At 45.7% G+C, this 21,835-nt stretch overlaps 1 long non-coding RNA gene and 1 other non-coding gene across 3 annotated transcripts; one reads left to right on the top strand and one right to left on the bottom strand.

Annotated features, from left to right (window-relative positions):
• Positions 1-372: 372 nt before the first annotated feature.
• Positions 373-445, bottom strand: TRNAG-CCC (transfer RNA glycine (anticodon CCC)). The gene has a single exon. It is a non-coding gene; the product is annotated as a tRNA-Gly (tRNA).
• A 4,505-nt stretch (positions 446-4,950) lies between these two features.
• On the top strand, positions 4,951-9,266 carry LOC147344408 (uncharacterized). Of its 2 annotated transcripts, none has more exons than XR_015155317.1 (4): positions 4,951-5,281; positions 7,020-7,174; positions 7,691-7,779; positions 9,091-9,266. It is a non-coding gene; the product is annotated as an uncharacterized LOC147344408 (long non-coding RNA). The 2 variants fall into 2 exon arrangements; XR_015155318.1 differs by having other exon boundaries at positions 4,951-5,232; positions 9,091-9,230.
• The last annotated feature ends 12,569 nt before the right edge of the window (positions 9,267-21,835 follow it).

The following is a 21,835-nucleotide window of genomic DNA, read 5'->3' as shown; positions in this document are numbered from 1 at the left end:
ACAACAGCACCCAAAATGTCAGCAAAATCCTGGAAAGTGTCCTTAAAGGGTGGATTTAGGCCCATCTCATCCCTTTTCTCCTTTCTGGGCAGGGAACACACATGATGGCCCAGCTACAGCAGCCGTCTTGGACCTGATAGCAGAGTGCACTCCCAGCTGTGATATGAGGCCTAGTGAGGAATAAGGGGACTGCAGTACAAACCACAGACAGCTGACTTCCAGAACTTTGATATGGGAGACTGAGACCTGGGATACTTATGATACTTTTTATTTTTGTTTTTTCCTTTAAAAAAAAAGTATTTATTTGGCTGCACCAGGTCTTACTTGCAGCATGCAGGATCTTCGATCTTGGTTGTGGCACGTGGTATCTAGTTCCCTGACCAGGGATTGAACCTGGGCCCTCTACATTGGGAGTCCAGAGTCTTAGCCACTGGACTATCAGGGAAATCCCTCATTTTCTGATTCATGCAGCCAAATTTGTTTCCAGAGACTAGAACCAGCTTCTGGGACTCTGTGAGGCTACTCAGGATGGGTAGTGAAGAGCAGAATGATAGAAGGTGGAAGCAAGCCAGGAGGCTGTGCAGAAGACAGGCCAGTTGGGAAGGGGATGGAAAGTAAAGATAACATGTCTAAGGGCAGGGTGGCTGATGCAGAAGACAGGCTACGAGGTGTGCTGGGAGAAAACGTACATTATTTTTTAAAGAAGCCCAGAAGGCATAAGACAGCACCCCCCTCACCATGACAAAGGATTACCCAGGATGAGTTGGTGATACCCTGATAACCTAACCAGGAAAGCAATGGGAGCTCTATTGGGTCTGTGGTACCAAAGAGGCACCATACACGCAGACTCAGTACAAGTCCTTCCAGTTACAGCTTCAGTCCATCTCTGATCTCATCCTTCAATCACATCCTAATCGTTTCCCCACTGTCCCCCATTCTCAAGTGTGGAACTATAAAGACTAGGGCTTTCCAAACTGTGGCATGCATGTGAAGCATCCAACAATCCTGTTAATTTGCAGATTCTGGTTTGGGGAGTCTGGGATGCGGTTGGAGATTCTGCATCTCTAACATCTTGAGTGATGCGGCTGCTGCTGGTCCCCAGGCCAGATATGAGTAACAGCAAGACCATGTGTTGCTCTTCCTCTAATGAATGTTTACTTCCTGCGTGTGGTTTTCCTTATGTAATCACATCACTGACATGCTGGGGCCGGCCTGTTTTGTCACTGGGATACCCTGGAGAGGGACTTCGAGTTCAGTCTCAGCTGGACCCTCTGCTCCACTGGCTGCATTCCAACTTGGCTTGCCTCCTCTTGAGGTTGTAAGAATGTAAACAAAAAGCCCAGGAGATTTGATGCAGTAATGCCGGCCAGTTCCTGAGAGTTATTCTCTCAGTTTTCCCCAATAGCTCCTCTGAATGGACTCACATAACATATTTCATCTCTACTAACTAAGCCTAAGAAAATTCCCTTCTAAAATAAAACTTTTTAATTTTGATGAATAGTACTCAACTCTCCTGACAAATAACAGTACCTCTAAAATTTCATATATCTCTATAAAAAAGAAGTTGACTGCAGCACCCTAGCTCATGATCAGTATTCCCTGTTAACCAACACCAGCAAGTTACTCAACTGTCTGAGCTTCACTTTATGCACATGAAAAATGGAGCTAATAATTCCTACTTTGCAGTGTGGTAGGCATTACCTACAATCATGCTCTCTTCCTCTTGCTGTCTGATCTCTCTTAATTAGATATGGTAAGATGACAGACATGGAAACTTAATTGCCTTAAAAGAAGAGTTTATTACCCACAGTTCCCAAAAGCAGGAGACACACCATGCTCTGCAGGGTCACCTGGGGAAGCACCTGGGTACGTCAGGAGTGGAGAAGGGAAGAGAGGGCACGGCCAGAGCCTTTGTTGAGGTTTCCATGGGAAGCAAAGGGCAGACATGGCTGGCCACTTTGAACAAGTTTAGGATTGTATTATGGCTGGCTTCCCTGGTAGTTCAGTCAGTGAAGAATCCGCCTGCAATGCAGGAGTCCGGGGTTCATTCCCTGGGCTGGGAAGATCCCCCAAAGAAGGAAATGGCAATCCACTCCAGTATTCTTGCTTGGACAATCCTGTGGACAGAGGAGCCTGGTGAGCTACAGTCCTTGAGGTCACAAAGAGTTGGATATGACTTAGTGTCTAAACCACCACCAGGATTGTATAGTCTGAATAATGTGAATGGGCTCTGGGCTATAAGGGTGGTCTCTATATGTCTGGCACCTGGCCTAGAGGTGATTTAGGACAGGGGAAACATCAGCGTGGTATGAGAAAGTTAGATAAAGGATGGGGCAGAGGTATGGACTTTGGGTTGGTTGGTTGGCATAGAACGGCATACTGAAGGCAAGTTTTTCACTGTCTTTAGGAATTAGCCAGGCCTGGGAGGGTCAGTCTCTGTCCCTCACAATGCTTTATAAAGCATTATAAAATACAGAAAATAAAAAATAAAATATAAACCTGATTAATACGTGGTGTCAAGCATAGCCTTGGACATTAGCACCCCTTCCCTAGCACACTGCTCCTCGCCACCTGAAGGGAAGCGACAACTTATGTAAATACAGCGACTTCCAGCCAGATGGCTGCCCCTGTGTCCCTCTGCCGGAAGACTTCTCCCGCTGCCTCTTCTTTGTAGGAAGTCAATGACAGTGCTGCTTCCAATTCACAGAATTTCCAAATGGCTGTGTAATCATAGACCCATGTAGGCAGGAGCCCTGATGTTCATAGGAAGAGCAGAAAAATCCCAGATCCTTCCCTCTGTGAAGCCAAAAGGCTGCTTCTGTGTCTCCTTTTCACGCTGGTAGAGTAAGGCTAGTTTTGACTTCCCAGCGGCTCGGATTCCAAGCGAATAACTGGAAGCAGCAAGCAACAGCACCGGGACCTGCTGGTGCAGTGAGGAAGAAACCGCATGTGCGTGGATTCCAGAGGAAAGCTGCCCTTTGTGGGTAGGAGGAGGGGCAGTGGGTACTGGGAGCAGACGCATCTTTACCCTGCCTTAGCATGAAGGCTGCTTCTTGGAAGGATGACTCACAGCACCATTGAACCGCCTTCCCTGCGAAGTTAAAACAGCTCAAGAGAGGCAGTGTCAACAAACAGCCATTTGAGGACAGCGGGGGCGTATGGGGGCTGATGAGGCAGGTGTCATTATTACCTTGGGGTTTAATAGCACACTTGGACTGCTGGGCTCCGCATTTGCCAGGCTGCCTCAGGGAAGAAGGGGCCTGCAACCAGAAGGGTGCTTTTTTTAATGAATAATTTTTATTTATTTATTTATTTTATGGCTGTGCTGGGTCTTCTTTGTTGCGCTTGAATTTTCTCTGGTTTGCGGTGAGTGGGGGCTCCTCTCCAGTTGCAGTGCGCAGGCTTCTCATTCGGTGACTTTTGTTGCAGAGCACTGGCTCTAGCCGCAAGGGCTTCAGCAGTTGTGAGTCCCAGGCTCTGGAGTACAGGCTCAATAGTTGTGGCGCACGGGCTTAGTTGCTCTCCTGCATGTGGGATCCTCCTGGATCAGGGATTGAACCTGTGTCTCCTACATTGGCAGGTGGAGTCTTTACAGCTGAGTGACCAGGGAAGCCCCAGGAAGATGCTTTTGATTGCAATGATCAGATGACCCAACTTAATATGGTTTCAAGATTGTCTAACATTGTACTTCACAAGGTCATCACGGATGCTTGGTCCTTTTTTCTTCTCTCTTCCACCATCCACAGTATTAGTTTAGTTCTAGGGCTGGTTCCCTTCTTTGTAGAAGCACTGCCAGCAGCAAACTGATTTACCTTCTTCTGTATTTATCTTAGGAAGAGAGAGAAGCTTCCTAATCTTGTTCTTCAAAGTAAGGAAGCATAAGAATTGAAACTCACAACAGACTTCTTATCATGTCTCATTGGCTAGAACCGTTCCCCAGACCCAGGAGAATGGCACGTGCTGATCAGCTTAGGCCTGAGCTCTTGCTTCAATTGCTGAAGAAGAGAGATGGACTTTCATGATTGGCACTAACTAAGTGGAGCCCTTTTCATACTGTTCATGGGGTTCCCAAGGCAAGAATACTGAAGTGGTTTGCCATTCCCTTTTCCAGTGGACCATGTTTTGTCAGAACTCTCAACCATGACCCGTCCATGTTCGGTGGCCTTACACAGCATTGCTCATAGTTTCATTGAGTTAGATAAGGCTGTAGTCCATGTGATCAGATTGGTTAGTTTTCTGTGACTGTGGTTTTCATTCTGCCTGCCCTCTGATGTCATATATGGATGTGAGAGTTGGACTATAAAGAAAGCTGGGCACCGAAAAATTGATACTTTTGAACTGTGGTGTTGGAGAAGACTCTTGAGAGTCTCTTGGACTGCAACGAAATCCAACCAATCCATCCTAAAGGAAACGAGCCCTGAATATTCATTGGAAGGACTGATGCTAAGCTGAAACTCCAGTACTTTGGCCACCTGATGCAAAGACCTGACTCATTGGAAAAGACCCTGATGCTGGGGAAAGATTGAAGGAAGGAGGAGAAGGGGATGACAGAGGATGAGATGGTTGGATGGAATCACTGACTCTATGGACATGGGTTTGAGCAAGCTCCGGGAGTTGGTGATGGACAGGGAAGCCTGGTGTGCTGCAATCCATGGGGTCACAAGGAGTCGGACATGACTGAGCAACTGAACTGACTGAACTGAAGGGGGGCCCACCTGGAGGCAGGGTCAGTCCCTGAAACTGAACTGTGGCCACACAATGGGGAGGGGGATGGGACTGGGGAGTCAACGACCACGTGTACTGCAGTATCTCACCGTTGGAGCCAGGAGATATGGGCTTAACCACTTGCTGGCTGTGTGACTTTGGGCTAGTGCCTTAACCTCTCTGAGCATATTTTTTTGGATTTTTTTTTTTTTAATGGGAGAAAAATATGTTTTCCTTAATTTTCAGGCTATGAGGGTCAATGAGAAATTAGGTGTAAAAAACCCTTGTGAGGAATCAGAAACACCTGTCTCTCGACCAGCTCCTTCCAGATAAATGAAGCAGACCAATCCGCGCCTCGTAAGAGATGATGGTTCAAGATAGTGCGGAAGCAGAGAACAGATGGGTTTACAGTGAGAATGAGTCAAAGGCAAAACACGAAGCCCGGTGAAGTGGAAGGGGTCCAAAGAGCGATGCTGTGCTCTTCTTTGTGCCGCTGCTGCTGACGTGAACTTTGGCCACCCGGTCCAGGTGGTGTCCGTAAGCCTTCCCCGCTTTCATGGTTAATAGCTTCCTCTTTGTAAGTAATTCGCATTTGCTGGGGTAGTCTTCGAGACTATGTAAATACCTTGTTTATCCTCAAATTTTTATCCACAGGTTTTAGCATCTACTAATGATTCTTGCCTGAATTATTATTATTAATTATTACTATGATGCTTGCCAAATTGTGATTGTCTAGCTGTGTCATTCCCTGATTTTTTAGCCTCTGTCTCAGCTTAAATCAAAGAGCCTGGGTCTTGTCACAGACTTGGAGAACAAATGTATGATTGTGGGGGCGGGGCGGGGGGGTGGTGGAATGGGGGAAAGGGATAGTTGGGGAGTTTGAGATGGACACATACACACTGCTGTGTTTAAAATGGATAGTTGACAAGGACCTACTGAACAGCACATGGAACTCTGCTCAATGTTCTGTGATGGCCTGGATGGGAAGGGACTTTGGAGGAGAATGGATACATGTGTATGTATGGCTGGGTCCCTTTGCTGTTCACCTGAAACTGTCACAGCATTGTTTGTTAATTGGCTATACCCCAATACAGAATAAAAAGTTTTTCAAAAATCAATAAACCAAAGCACAAACTGAAAAAAAAAAAAAAAAAAGAGCCTGGGTTTCATCCTTGGTCTTTAATGGGGCAGTTTTGGTTACTGGTAGAATTAAACTGCTAACCACCTCTGCCTCCTTCTAGATTTGCAGGCAAATAGCTCGAAGCTTCAGTTCATTTTATGTTTTGTTTTATTGAGTTTTTGTCCTTGGAGATACTGATTTTCTTTTCAATGATGGTGTGTTTTATTAATTTTCTCTTTTTATATTTTATCTGTTATTGCTCTGAATTTGGGATTGGGGCATGATGCTCAGTATAGGTTCTTGAATGACATCTTGTCTGCATTCCATAAAAAAAGGCTGGTGGTGATTGCCCAGCGGGAGTCTTGGCCAACAAGTAATTGTGTCCTACTTTAGCTGTATGGAGAAGGAAATGGCAACCCACTCCAGTATTCTTGCCTGGAGAATTCCATGGATGGAGGAGCTTGGTGGTCTACAGTCCACAGGTCGCAGAGTCGGACGCGACTGAGCAACTTCACTTCACTTTCACTTTCACTTAGCTGTATATGCAAGCGTAGCAATAGAGGAACGACAAATAGATCACTGGGCAGAGATCTAAGTGTCCTGGGTCTTATTTCCTGCAATATCCTCTATCTGCTAACTTGCTGTGTGACGTTGGGCAAATGACTTCAGCTCTCTGAGCCTCAGTGCCCTCCTGTGAAAAGTAGTGCTTAGACTGCTTAACCTCCAAGGTCCTTGTCAGCTCCAGAGTTCCAGGAGTCTACAGGGGATAGCTTAAAACAATGTTCTCCGTTACAGTTGGAGGGACTGCTGAGAATATTTGTTCAGTTCAGGCAAATGGTAAGTGTGTTGGCCACTCTAATGAAATGAGTACATTTTTGCTCTAAATGTCATGGATGTTTATTATCAGATTAAACTACAGCGGACCTAATTTTAGCTCTTCCAATTCAAGTGGAGCAATGAAGATTAAATGTTAGGCATAATTAAAGATGCAGATGTAGTTTTATTGAATTATAAACCTCATTAAGTGCAACGTCCCAGGAAAGCCCCTGAGACCAGCTACAAAGAACTCCTAGTTGCAACACTGTGGTTACTAAAATATTGTAAAGTAAATCTCACTCCAAAAATATTATGACTTGGATGGAAGGAGTTTTTAAAAGCATGGTTAGAGTTGGTTTCATGGGTAATTTCCTTGCAGATGGTCGGGAAGGAAACACTTTTCTTCAGCATCTCCACAGAAGGCCTCCTTGGGGCTTGGTGCTCCCGTCTCAGCCTCCAAAGGTGGGCTCCAGTCTCCTGGGTCAGTTAGAAGGGCAACTTCAAGGACCATCAGATTTCACTCAAGAGTTGGTGGTAAGTGGAGTTGGTGGAGAAAGCAGAGGTTTACTATGGACCAGAAGTTCATGATTCTATACAAATATAGAGAAAGGTTCTCTTGGTGACATTTTCTTTTCTGTCTGTAAAGATAATACATTATCATTTTACAAGTGCATATAATAGGGAATAGAATAAAGAAGTAAAAATATCTAACTACTTCAAGATGATCACCGTTAATATATTAAACCAGCCAGCCAGTTGGTCACCATTAGAGAGGGGAGTTGGCAAACTTTGAGGAGGCAGTGAATAATTTTAGGCTTATAGACACATGATCTCTGTTGCAACCACTTGGCTTTGCCAATGTGGCATGAAAGCCACTGTAGACAATACGCACTAAATGGGTGTGGCTGTGTTTCAATAAAACTTTATTTATAACAACAGGTAGTGGATTGTTGGCTCCATGTGCCATAGTTTGCTGATTCCTGCTTTTGGGTTGAACATTTGTTTTGCACAATTTAATCCTATATCATATTTCCCCTTTTGTTGTTTCAGGTGGATTTGTCTGTCTCCTTGTTTGGAATGTGAGAGAAGTTTAATATCTTGACAGCATGGTCTGTCACTTAACAGCTGTATGAACTTGGGTAAGTTAGGTAACCTCTCTGGCCTCAGTTTCCTCATCTGTCAAATGGGATAATACATAATGGTATTGACCCCATAGTTTTTTCTGAAGATTGAACGAGTTGATCTTTGTACAGCACAGGGCACATCATGAAGACTCAGTAAATGTGAGTGGCTACCATCACCACCACCACCATGACTACCCTATGTGCCTTCTTCTGGAGCTAGCACAGTTCTGGTTACAGAAGAGGCTCAATAAATAGAATCATAAGGATTTGTTGTTATCGTTCAGTCACTCAGTCATGTCCGACTCTATGCCACCCCAGCCCCATGGACTGCAGCACACCAGGCTTCCCTGTCCTTCACCGTCTCCCAGAGCTTGCTCAAACTCATGTCTATCGAGTCAGTGATGCCATCCAACCATCTCATCCTCTGTTTCCCCTTCTCCTCCTGCCCTCAATCTTTCCAAGCATCAGGGTATTCTCCAGTGAGTCAGCTCTTCACACCAAGTGGCCAAAGCATTGGCATTTCAGCTTCAACATCCGTCCTTCCTATGAATATTCAGGGTTAGTTTCCTTTAGGATGGACTAGTTTGATCTGCTTGCAGTCCCAGGGACTCTCAACAGTCTTCTCTAGCACCACAGTTCATAATCATAAAGATAGATAATGTTAAAGAGGGAATGTTCTTCAAGAATGTCTCATATAACACCCTCACTTTAGAGATGAGCATGGTAGAGTAGCCTGGCAGGTAGAGTCCATGGGGTTGCAGAGTCAGGCACGACTGAGCAACTGAGCACACATACATACTGGCGGAGCTACCCCTGTGTTAAGGATGGTGGGATGCTATCCATCATGACTGGCAGTGCCCTCCCCTAAGGCTTACCCATCTTTATCCCATGGTTACCCATCAGCCTCTGCATGCCCAGAGGCCCAGTTCCATCTCCTACGTCATGGGCAGCCTGTCCATGAAGCAGGCCAACTTTTGTCTTGTTTTCAGTTTCCTGGTCTTATCCTTGGGATAGTGTCCACTCACCTGGACCAGGCAGGTGAGGCTTAGAAGAGGACCGACCTGAGGTTGTAGCTGGGAGGTCCGGTACTGGTGGAGTCAGGTACTAGGAATGCGTGGACAGTGGTCAGACTAAGGCTCAGGTGCGCTGGGTTTGCCTCAAGTTGGGGTCTGGCATGTGGTATGTGGGCAGACTCTTGGTCAGGCAGGCCACACAGGGCCCTGGACTATCACGCTGCTCTCCTCTTAGGGTACGAGGAAAGACCCCCATGGGTATGCCGTTCCAGTGACCCCTTGGTCAAGTCCCTACCACCTGGTTCTTCTTCAGGCGCATCTCATCAGGCTGTTATTTCCATCCTGGTGCTGCTCAACTTTGATCTGGGAAAATGAAAGGCCAGGCTGCCGGGTCCCCAGCTGCCATCTTTTGCAGCAAGAGTGAGACTTCACGATCCCGCTGGCTCGCGTACACTTCATTTCCCAGTAATTAAACAAGTGGAGATCAAAGCTGACAAATCTCCCCCATCTCTCAGCGCGGTAGATGAAAGGTAAATATTTCTAGCAACAGTTTTTTTTTCCCCCTCATTAAAAGTGAGATGTGAAATGTCTTCTCCCTACTTTGAAGAATACTGCTAAGTTCAAGGTCACTCCAGATAAGATATCTGGTTTGAGTACCTTTATTATTCCATACCAGTCATCAGTCTTATAGAAACTGGGCTAGCTTGAGGGGATTGAAGAGGCTAAATCATGTCAAATAAGTCAAAAGACAAAGAAAAGTAAAGAAGAACACCAAGATGGTAACTGGTCAGTGCTGCAGAAATCTACATCTTGTGTATTATCTTCTCATTGCTGGTAGGGGTTCTGAAGCCAGCATCTAAAGTGGATCCTGGAGTTCTACATAGAGAATCTCAGGTAGATGGCCTGATGCTCTCTCAGCTGGACTCTGGAAAAGACCATTAGGGAGCTGCCATTTTCTTTGTATACCAAAGAATTCATCCCAAAGGCTATGAATCCAGGGGAGCTGGTCTATCCGACGTGGGTTTACAAATGCCTGCTGGGTGGTATCAGGCTCTTTTCAGTGCAAAGAACAGACCTCATTCAAACTGGTGGCTGCCGTAAAGACACCACAGGGAGGGACTTCCCTGGTGGTCCAGTGGTTAAGAATCCATCTTCCAATGCAGGGGATGTGGGTCCGATCCCTGTTTGGGGAACTAAGATTTCATATACTGAAGGGCAACTAAGCCCACACACTCCTGCTACTGAGCCTGCATGCCAGAACTTTAGAAGCCCACGTGCCTCAATGAAGACCCAGCATGCCCAGGAAATAAAAAAGATACAACAGGGACTCGGAATCAGAACAGGAATTCGAGTGCCATGCAATCCTAGAAAGGAAGAAGACAGCCACCCTGCTGGCCACTCTTCTTGCTCCCCTCTGACTGCCCTCCCTGGCTTTCACATCCTTGCCACATCCTTTGTCTTCTGCCTGTTCACCAGCTCCCAGGGCTGCTCAGAATGCAGGTCTCTCTCATTTCTTCTGTCCTTCCTTCTCCAGTTCCAGATTCCAGAGAGAGAAGGAGGGAGAGATCCAACTGACCTAGGCTGTCATCTCGAGTGAGGCAGCTGAAGTCACCGGTTTCTGGCCAGGCAGTGGGTGGTCCGGGCCACTCCCCTAGCTTGTTAGCTGCAAGGGTGGGGCCTTCTGTCCAATGTCACATGGTAAGAAATGCCAGCTGCCCCCTCAGCAGCAGATATGGGTGGGAGGGTCCCCATGTGAGGGACTCTGGTTGTGTGAGGCTGCTCTGGACACTGTGTGGGGTGTCAGAGCAGGGCTGAGAGGCTGATGGCTTGGGTAGACTCTTGGCTGGCTTGTCATCAGCTGTTCTGTTTGTTTTGAGATGTAATTCACATCCCATAATAGTCACTGTTTTAAAGTGCACAATTCAGTGGTTTTTATTATATTCACAGAGTTTTGTGACTATCACCTCTAATTGCTGAACATTTTCATCACTCTCTGTGTTCAGGGACTTACTTCCCTGGCGATCCAATGGTTAAGATTCTGAGTTTACGCTGCAGGGGCTGCAGGTTCCATCTCTGAGAAACTAAGACTCCCCCCATGCCACACAGTGCTGCCAGAAGTCGGGGGAGAAAAGAAATTCAGTATTCAAAGCTGTTACTTTCCATTTCCCCTCCCCTAGCCCCAGGCAGTCACTGATCTTCTTTCTGTACTTGTAGATTTGCCTTTTCTGGATATTTCATATAAATAGGGTCATTCAGTATGTAGATTTTTGTGTTTATTTTCTTTTATCTGGCATAATAATTTCAAGATTCATGCACAGCACAAATCAGTTCTTCATTTCTTTTTATGCCTGAATAACATTTCATTTTAAGGCTATACCACATTTTATGGGCTTCCTGATAGCTCAGTTGGTAAAGAATCCACCTGCAATGCAGGAGACCCTGCTGTGATTCCTGGGTCAGGAAGATCCCCTGGAGAAGGGACAGGCTACCCACTGCAGTATTCTTGGGCTTCCCTGTGGCTCAGCTGGTAAAGAATCCACCTGCAATGCGGGAGACCTGGGTTTGATCCTTGGGTTGGGAAGATCCCCTGGAGAAGGGAAAGGTTATCCACTCCAGTATTCTAGCCTAGACCATGGGGTCGCAAAGAGTTGGGCACAACTCAGCGAATTTCACTTCACTTCACCACATTTTATTTTTCCATATATCAGTTGATGGATATTTGTGGGGTTTTTTTGTTTGTTTTTACTTTGGGGCTATTATGAATAATGCTGCCGTGAATATTTATGTATAGTTTTTAGGTGAATACATATTTTCATTTCTCTTGTGTTGATACCTAGAAGTGAAATTGCTGGGTTATATAACACTCGTATAGGACTTCTCAGGTGGCGCTAGTGGTAAAGAATTCTCTTGCCAGTGCAGGAGATGCAAGAGATGGGGTTTCGATCCCTGGGTTGGGAAGATCCCCTGGAGGAGGAAATGGCACCCCACTCCAGTATTATTGCCTGGAAAATTCCATGGGCATGTGCTGACTTGTTGCAACCCCATGGACTGTAGCCTGCCAGGCTCCTCTGTCCATGGGATTCTTCAGGCAAGAATACTGGAGTGGGTTGCCATGCCCTCCTCCAGGGGATCTTCCTACCCAGGGAACAAACCCAAGTCTCTTACATCTCCTGCATCAGCAGGCAGGTTCTTTAGCATTAGCACCACCTGGGAAGCCCTGTTAATTAGATTTAGGTGTGAGAATTCTGTTATAGATTTTTTTCCCACAAAGAGAGACATCAGAGGCATCCTTATCTCAGACCTATACTGAACTATTTACCAGGACTCTGTAATTAACCCTGAATAGTGCTGGCCACCGGAAGATCTCAGGGCTTGGGTTTCAGTGGTGGTGATGGTGGAGTAGAGATTACTGGGGTGGTCCAAGGGAGACGGGAAGCCCTGGTCCAGGACAGGGCCAGGTGAGGATGGAGTGGAGGGTAGGTAAAAGAGAGGATATAAAATAAAGATGATAGACTCTGAGTCCCTTGGGGCAGAGGCCAGGTCTTCTCTTTCCTGCACAAGGTCTTGGGCATAAAGTAGGCACTTCCTCCCTTGCTCAGAGACCAACCGTGCCCATCCCCAAGTCATCAGTCCACCAAGTGGTCCCTCCCTATTCCTGGATCCACAGGAAGATAGAGCAGCTAGGTAGTTTGGAAATCCTGTAATCAGCTGGTTAGGACAGCAGGGAAGGGTCATGACCATCAGCTGGCCTTGACCGTGGGACTGTCAACTGGGCCCTCTCTTGGGGCTCCAGCACTGTCAAGACACAGAGTGAACACCTGCCTTAGAGAACAGAGGCACAGCGGCTCTGAATGTCTTCAGCTGGAATCAATGGGAAGGGGAGAGGGAGGTCTGCTTTTTTTCCTCCTTCTTTTGAGCCTTTCCTGGAGGTCTAAGAGTTTAAGAGTCCTGGTTCTCCTAGACTCACTCATAAAAGTCTGGGGTAGTGGATGATCCAGATCCTGTATTTTTAACAAGTGAGTCTTTCAAAATCTGAGCACTACTGGTTTAGGAAAAATTTTCTAAGGAAAAGGAAGGGTCTGTGCATTTAAACCCAAATATACTAGGGTTTCGGAGAAGGCAATGGCACCCCACTCCAGTACTCTTGCCTGGAAAATCCCATGGATGGAGGAGCCTGGTAGGCTGCAGTCCATGGGGTCACTAGGAGTCAGACACGACTGAGCGACTTCACTGTCACTTTTCACTTTCATGCATTGGAGAAGGAAATGGCAACCCACTCCAGTGTTCTTGCCTGGAGAATCCCAGGGACGGGGGAGCCTGGTGGGCTGCCGTCCCTGAGGTCGCACAGAGTCGGACATGACTGAAGCGACTTAGCAGCAGCATACTAGGGTTTAAACGACCTTGAATAGAAGAAGCTATTGGATTCTGCCAAGAAATTTGAGTATTTAAAAGAAGTCCTTCCAGGTTTGTACAAGAAATTGTTCCCTCTTTGTAAATGATATGTCACCTGAATTTCTGGAGACCTTACCAGCCTGTGCATATAGAAGAGTCCTGTTACAAGTAATAATGCCAATTAACCTGATTCTATTCTAGTTGTACACACACCCTGGAGAAGGAAATGGCAACCCACTCCGGTATTCTTGCCTGGGAAATCTCATGGACAGAGGAACCTGGCAGGCTACAGTCCATGGGGTTGCAGAGTCGGACGCGACTGAGCGACTCACTTTCACTTTTGTACGCACAGGATGTCTAGCACTTCTCCTGCGCAGGATTAAGTTCTCATCCACCAGGGGGCGCCATGGGCTACCAAGGTTCTGCTGGGCATCCGCCATCTTCCATCAGGCAGCATTTTTGGGTACCCTAGAACTGGCTTCATCACCCTCACTAAAGCTCGGGCTGTGAAGTTTCCAGCAGCCAACACTGCTCAAAGTTTGTCTGCAGGGTCGTGTTTTAATAATAATTCAGTATGTGTCTGAGATAAGGATGCATCAGACTTGGACTCTACTTTTAAAAAAGTATCCAAATAGAATTATCACCCCTAAAAGAAATTTGTAATGGTTTCTTTAGAGCATCCAATACCAAGTCAGTGTTCAAATTTCCAGTTGTCTTCTAGACGTCAAACTTTTTAAACAGTTTATTTGAATCAGGATCCACAAAATTCCACACAGTGCGATTGGTTCATTTATTTCTAAATTTGTCATTCTTTTAACCTACAGTTTCACCCTCCATCTCTTTTCTCTTTCTTGCTATTTAAATCATACAAGAAACCAGGCTGTTTGTGGGGCTTCCACAATCTGATTGCAGCCCCTTGGTGTCCTTTAACAGGCTCCTTGGCTGTATTTCCTATAAATTGGTATTTGAATCCAGAAGCTTGATCAGATTCAAGTTATTATTTGTTTATTTTTTGTTAATCACTACTTCATAGGTGGTGTGTTCTTCTACCAGAAGGCACTTAATATCTGATTCTCTGTCTCTATCTCTCTGTGATATTAGCAGCCATTGAGTAACAATGCTTAGGCCCATTAGTTTATTCAGTTCAGTTCAGTTCAGTTCAGTTGCTCAGTTGTGTCCAACTCTTTGTGACCTCATGAACCACAGCACACCAGGTCTCCCTGTCCAACACCAACTCCCGGAGCCTACCCAAACTCATGTCCATTGAGTCAGTGATGCCATCCAACCATCTCATCCTCTGTCGTCCCCTTTTCCCCCTGCCCTCAGTCTTTCCCAGCATCAGGGTCTTTTCAAATGAATCAGCTCTTCGCATCAGGTGGCCAAAGTATTGGAGTTTCAGCTTCAACATCAGTCCTTCCAATGAACACCCAGGACTGATCTCCTTTAGGATGGACTGGTTGGATCTCCTTGCAGTCCAAGGGACTCTCAAGAGTCTTCTCCAACACCAGAGTTCAAAAGCATCAATTCTTCAGCGCTCAGCTTTCTTTATAGTTCAACTCTCACATCCATACATGACCACTGGAAAAACCATAGCCTTGATTAGACACACCTTTGTTGGCGAAGTAATGTCTCTGCTTTTTAATATGCTGTCTAGGTTGGTCATAACTTTCTTCCAAGGAGCAAGCATCTTTTAGGGACTGCAAAATGCTGACTTTCTAATTCTATCACTGTTCTTATTTATTAGCTCAGTTATTTCTGTAATGAGAAATGCCCTCTATCAGTTCTTTGCTTCCTCAGTGGCACAGTCCTTTTTGCAAAGATAGGTCAAATGCTTAATTCTTTTGCTTTAATTTTTATCAGTTTTCAAAATAATGAATGGGTTCTCTAGCATCTGCCAATGGTAACCAGTTAGTTAGCTTTAGGACCGTTCATGACTCATGGATTTAAGTATGTTTGGTGGGTTTTGATCCCTGGCAGCTATTACCCTTATGGGTGCTCAGATTTTCTCAATGTCGGCCAGTGGCCCTTGAGTCTTTTGTCATGACCCTTTGATAGCTTAGTCTCTTAGATATCTTGTGTATTTCCTGAGCCAGTCCTTGAACCAACCATTTCTCCAAATAGCCTTGGTTTCTTTCAGTAGGAACTGGTATTTAAAAGCACTTTCTGGGTGTGCTGTGTGCTTAAGTTGCTCAGCTGTGTCCAACTCTTTGCGACCCTATGGACTGTAGCCTACCAGCCTCCTCTGTCCATGAGGATTCTCCAGGCCAGAATACTGCCATACCTTTCTGAATCCAACCCAGGTCTCCCGCCCTGCAGGTGGATTCTTTACCAGCTGAGCCACAGGGAAGCCGAAGAATACTAGTGTGGGTAGCCTATCCCTTCTCCAGCAGATCTTCCTGACCCAGGAATTGAACTGGGGTCTCATGCTTTGCAGGTGGATTCTTTACTAGCTGAGCTACAGGGAAGCCCATCTGGGTGTGAGGGATGCTTGTTTATCTTCGATTGGTGATTGTTTCAGTGACTAAATCTCAGAACTGGTTGTTTTGTTAAAGAAAAATCATCATGAAAACTTTCTGATACTTCCTGTTCAAATTCAACTACAGGATGTTTTAGCAGATTTCTTTTATCTTACACTTGTGTCTGTCTCCTTTCTTCCCCGCCAAGGATATAAGAAGGATAGAACTAGAAAATCGCAAGATCGTTTTCTTCATCCCACATACACACAGGGAAGTCACGTGACTTACACAGGTCACATGGGTATTAAGAGGACACCGCAGGACCAGGTGCAGGCTGCCTGGCCTCAGAGCCTGAGGCTTAACGAGCACACACCAAACTCTGTTCTCTGTAAAGTTTCGTTGTGAATCCATGGGGCTGGCTAAGGGACCAACCCATGCAAACAACAAATCCTACAGGGAAATCAGTCTCTCGCCTCTCCAACAAATTTGTTGACTGGGCCAAGAGCTCCCCTCTAGGTTCCCTTTCCCGTGGGGTGGGTTCTCTTGAGACACATTTCGACCATGATGCCCATAGAGGTCTTATGGAAGCCAGCATGGGTTTTCCAGACATGCCCATGGGGTCTGTTCTCTCTTGGATCCGAGAGGGACTCCATTTGCTTCTACATGACCCCCTTCTCACTCCTTCTCTTTCCTCGTTCAAGGCCACAGCCATCCACTTCCCCATCCTCAGTGAGGTTTTTTTAAATTTTTTTTCATTTCTTTCTCAACATTTTTTTTTAAGTCTTGAATTTCTACACATGATGTTTATTTTCCCTGCCAAAGAGCTTGTGAGTATGTTTACAAACATTTATTTAGCCACGTCAGGTCTTACTTAGTTGCAGCACATGGGAACCTCATTACATCCTGTGGGATCCTTTGTTGCTGCAGGTGAGATCTGAGTTGTGGCACTTGGGCTCAGCAGTTGTGGCACACTCGGGCTCAGTGGTTGTGGTGCTCGGGCTCAGTAGTTGTGGTGCCTGGGCTCAGTGGTTGTGGTGCTCGGGCTCAGTAGCTATGGTGCTCGGGCTCAGTAGTTGTGGCACACCAGCTTAGTTGCCCTGTGGCATGGTGGAATCCTTCATTCCCTGACCAGGAATCAAACTCATGTCCCCTGCATTGGTGGGCAGATTCTTAACCACTGGACCACCAGGAAGTCCCCCTCAGTGAGTTCTGACCTGAGAGGTTGCTTGGGTTTGATGTGAGGCCTGAGGCATGGTGTATTTCAGGACACTGGGGATCCTGCTGTGACATAAGGGAAAGAGCTCAGGACTCAGAGTTAGCTGACTTGACTTCTAGCCCTTGCTCTGCCTCGATAAGCTCTCTGAGCCTTAATTTTCTCCACTGTAAAATGGGATTTGCACACGAACAAGGTGGGCGATACTAAAGCCTCCTTGCAGGAAGATTGTGAGGATTAAAATGGGGTCACCAGGGGAGCCCCTAACTTCCAAATGTAGGGATAGGACTGTGACGTGGATCTGTTTACTAACTGTTTTCCTACAAGGGTCCCTGTACCCAGGGGATACAGAAGGGATGGCTGGGGAGGGCTTCAGGTCCCAAACGTCCTTTGTTGGTGGTGGCAAATCAGGACCAGAGCGTCCACTTGCCAGGCTGAGAGGGAATTTATTTCTGCTCTAACTGCCTGGTTAACTCAGCAGCCTACATGGTCCCTGTACACGGTGGGTGTGCTGAGATAACAGCTCAAGTACTTTATTAAAACAGAAAAGCTCTCCACGTTTCCATTAACTCCCCATGTGGGGCAGTTTCAGCCCCCTGCTCCAGGTACCATTTGCAGTCCAGTTTCTCAGTCGTGATGGACAGAAATATCCAACTCGCTTCCGCACCTCTCCACGAACCACACGCGTCCACAAACAGCAGAGATTCATCAGTCACTCCTCACTGGTCCTTTCTTGTTCATCATCACCGCCTCCTGATCCTTGTCCTCCTTATCCTTTTCAAATGATAGAGCTGTGAATCATTTCACTTTGAATTTCAGATGTCCCAAACAGCGCTTTCATCCACAGTGGGGACTGATGAGTTAATTTCTTAGGAAATAAGCTGAGCACCCAGGAGCTGTGATAATTCCCTACCCCCAGTGCCAACATCACAAAGAATAGCACAGTAGCACATAAATCTACTACTTGCATATGTTTACTTAATCACATTGGAATTCTCTTTGAACTTGACCCCAGGGGAGAGAGATCACAGAGCTGGCTGGTAGCTAAAATAATCCACTGAAAAAAAAGTTCTGTGTCACACGAGAACTTCTGGGGCTGTTTGTGAAAAGCACGGAACCAGTGTGACTTCTACACTGTGTGATTCTGACTACAGGCTTCCCCAGGGTCCGGGAGGCCTTCCCACCTTGGGCTGTGGGTTGTAAACTGGTTGGGAGGATTTAATTTTCTTTTAAAATTCAGGGTAAGTTCCCCCACCTTGAATTTCCAAATAGTAGGCAATTAATGTGTCTGATCTCTGGAAAGCAGTGAAGACTTGTTAAGGCAAGATGGCAAAGTGGTTAGTACTGACTGTGCTTCGGGGGCCAAGTATGACTATGTGTGCTCACTTGTGTCCCACTCTTTGCGATCTCATGGACGGCAGCCCTCCGGGCTTCTCTGTCCATGGAATTTTCCAGGCAACAGCATTGAAGTGGGTTGCTATTTTCTACTCCAGGGGATCTTCCCGACCCAGGGATGAGACCCATGTCTCTTGTGTCTCCTGCAGATAGATTCTTTACCACTGTGCCACCTGGGAAGCCCAGACTTAAAGACCTAAGGGGTAGTGTAAATCTGGGAGTCAAAGAGGTCAGGCTGGGCAGATCCAAGGAGAAGCAAAGAGCAGAGCGGGGCAGGGCAGGGGTTGGGGGAGTGAAGTGATGGGTCTGAGACCAAAACGGCCCACAGGGCTTGGACACCCCAGCTCATTGCCTTGGAGGGCCGGTTGCCTGATATGTGAATGGATTCGTGCAGGGGTTCGCAAACCACGGCAACTGCCAAATCTGACCTGATGCCTGTTATTGTATGGCCTGTGAGCTAAGAATGGTTTTTATATTTTTAGATGGTTGGTATCGATGACAAAATAAATCAGCAGCTGATCTAAGAAAGAAATGGAAAATCTTATTTGAGCCAACCTGAGGATTATAACGCAGGAGATGTTCTTTCAGAAAGCCCTGAGGAGTCTCCTGCCCTGCCCTTGAGAGGTCGAAGCACAGCTATATAGTGTTTGAGGCAAATGATGTATTGACAGTTGACACAACCCAGATCCACGTGTACAAGAAGCAGTGGGTCATCGGGACCCCTTACAAGATTAAGATGGAAGGTTATCTTCCAAGGGATTACGGATCATTGTGACTCTTTACAAGATTAAGCAGGAGTGTTATCTCCTGGGTGCTCTGGTTAATGCAGGAGCACAACACACACTCAAGGGGAGGCTTGCTTGTTTAGTTGCTGAGTCATGTCTGACTCAGGGTAAAGGGGAGGGAGGAGGCCCAAATGGGCAGAAAAAAGTTTTATGTGTATATTTTTCTCGTCTTTCTATAAAACATGAATTCTATTTCATTGCTGAAAAAATCAAAAGGTGAAAAATATTTTGTGATGTAAAATGTGTGAAATTCAAATTTCAGCATCTATCAATAAAATTTTATCAGAACACAGTCATGCTTGCTTATTTACATAATGTCTAAGGCTGCTTTCCTGAGACCATGGCAGAGTCAAGCTGCTTCAACAGAGGCTGTGTGGACCACAGAGCCGAAGATGTACTGTCTAGGAGAAGTTTGCCCATCTGTGGATTAGTTTGAGATGCGCAGGTTTGAAGCACAGGTTTGAGACAATTTGGGCTCTGGGTGGAATTAAGGCCAAGTGAAATGAGCCATGAACTAGCTGGTCTCAGTGTGGGCCAGTTTTCTGATCTGTGAAATGGGTGTATTAACATTACTGGTCTCATAGGTCGCTGCCCTCTAAGAACATGCTGATGGGATCCTCAAATGTATTTCAAGATATTTGCATAGCTGGGAGGGGTCACAGAAATTGGCCTGGAGATCATTTGCAGACTTGGGTCATCATCTGAACTGCTTGTCAGTTTAGTTCAGTCGCTCAGTCATGTCCAACTCCTTGTGACCCCATGAACCACAGCACACCAGGCCTCCCTGTCCATCACCAACTGCATAGTCCACCCAAACCCATGTCCATTGAGTCGATAATAGCATCTAACTGTCGTCCCCTTCTCTTCCTGCCCTCAATCTTTCCCAGCATCAGGGTCTTTTCAAATGAGTCAGCTCTTTGCATCAGGTGGCCAAAGTATGAGTTTCAGCTTCAACATCAGTCCTTCCAATGAACACCCAGGACTGATCTCCTTTAGGATGGACTGGTTGGATCTCCTTGCAGTCCAAGGGACTCTCAAGAGTCTTCTCCAACACCACAGTTCAAAAGCATCAATTCTGTGGTGCTCAGCTTACTTTATAGTCCAACTCTCACATCCATACATGACCACTGGAAAAACCATAGCCTGGACTAGATGGACCTTTGTTGGCAAAGTAATGTCTCTGCTTTTTAATATGCTGTCTAGGTTGGTCATAACTTTCCTTCCAAGGAGTAAGTGTCTTTTAATTTCATGGCTGCAATCACTATCTGCCGTGATTTTGGAGCCCAGAAAAATAAAGTCAGCCACTGTTTCCCTACTATTTGCTATGAAGTAATGGGACCGGATGCCATGATCTTAGTTTTCTGAATGTTGAGCTTTAAGCCAACTTTTTCACTCTCCTCTTTCACTTTCATCAAGAGGCTCTTTAGTTCTTCTTCACTTTCTGCCATAAGGGTGGTGTCATCTGCATATCTGAGGTTATTAATATTTCTCCCGGCAATCTTGATTCCAGCTTGTGCTTCTTCCAGCCCAGAATTTCTCATGATGTACTCTGCATATAAGTTAAATAAGCAGGGTGACAATTACAGCCTTGATGTACTCCTTTTCCTATTTAGAACCAGTCTTCCTATTTGGAACTTATTTGGAACTGCTTGCTGAGCCCGGAAAACAGGGAACCCTAGGCCACCATTCCTTGGAGAGACTGATGCAGTGGGTCTGTGGGAGTGAGAGGCTGTGATGTCACCAAGCTGCCCAGGGATGGGGAGGCTGTGATCTGGCCATTCACCTCCAGCTCCAGGTAAAGAGACACAGGGGTTTGATCAATCTGGGCCCATCTTCAGTGACCCCTCTGCCTGCACTCTTTCTTCCTGAGATCTCATGGCCCTATATTTCTTCTTTTGTCTTCACACTGAGCTCAAGCTGTCCCATGGCATGAGAGTTTGTGGACACCATTCTCTATCCAATAAAATTTATAAAAAATCAAAACCAACCAAACAAAAAAACTTTATAAAAGCAGGTAGATTTGGCCCAGAGGATATAGTTTACTGATTTCTGCCTTAGAGCAGTAGCTCAAAGTGTAACCTTTGGACCAAAAGCATTAAACCTGGGAACTTGTAAGTAGTACAAATTCTTGGGCCCTGCCCTAGACCTACTGAATCAGAACAAGTATTTTCTGTTTGCATCCCCATGTCTTTCTGAAATTCCAATTACACATATGTTAGGCTGCTGGAAGTTGTTCCAGAGCTCACTGATGCTCTTTTAATTTTTAAAAAATCTTTTTTCTCCTCTCAGTTTCATTTTAGATAATTTCTATCACTGTCTTGAAGTTTACTAATCTTTTCTTTTGTAATGTCTAATCTTCTGCTAATTCCATCCAGTATTGCTTTTTATCTGGACATTATAGTATTGAGATGAAATTTGATTTTGGTGTTTGAAAAATAATTCTTCCATGGTTTTATGTAGCTTTTCAACATGGAATACAATTATAATAATTAATGTCTATGTGTGCTAAGTCTAACATCTGTGTCAATTCTGGATTGATTTCAATTGATTGCTTTAAAATTTTCCACTGTAGTCATGTTTTTCTGTTTTAGTAGCTTAGTAATCTTTGATTGGATGTCAGATATTGTGATTTTTCTTTGTTAGGTGCTAGATATTTTTAAATTCTTGAACTTTTTTTCTGAAAAGTGAAAGTGAAAGTCGCTCAGTAGTGTCCGACTCTTCACGACCCCATGGACTATACAGTCCATGGAATTCTCCAGGCCAGAATACTGGAGTGGGTAGCCTTTCCCTTCTCCAGGGTATCTTCCCAACCCAGGA

Source organism: Bos grunniens, chromosome 26 (assembly GCF_055505025.1).
Source record: "Bos grunniens cultivar Pamir isolate PY7600 chromosome 26, Bosgru_T2T1.0, whole genome shotgun sequence".
Classification (NCBI taxonomy): Eukaryota; Metazoa; Chordata; class Mammalia; order Artiodactyla; family Bovidae; genus Bos; species Bos grunniens.
The sequence above is the reverse complement of the archived record's forward strand: the minus strand, read 5'-3'. Positions and strand labels throughout refer to the sequence as shown.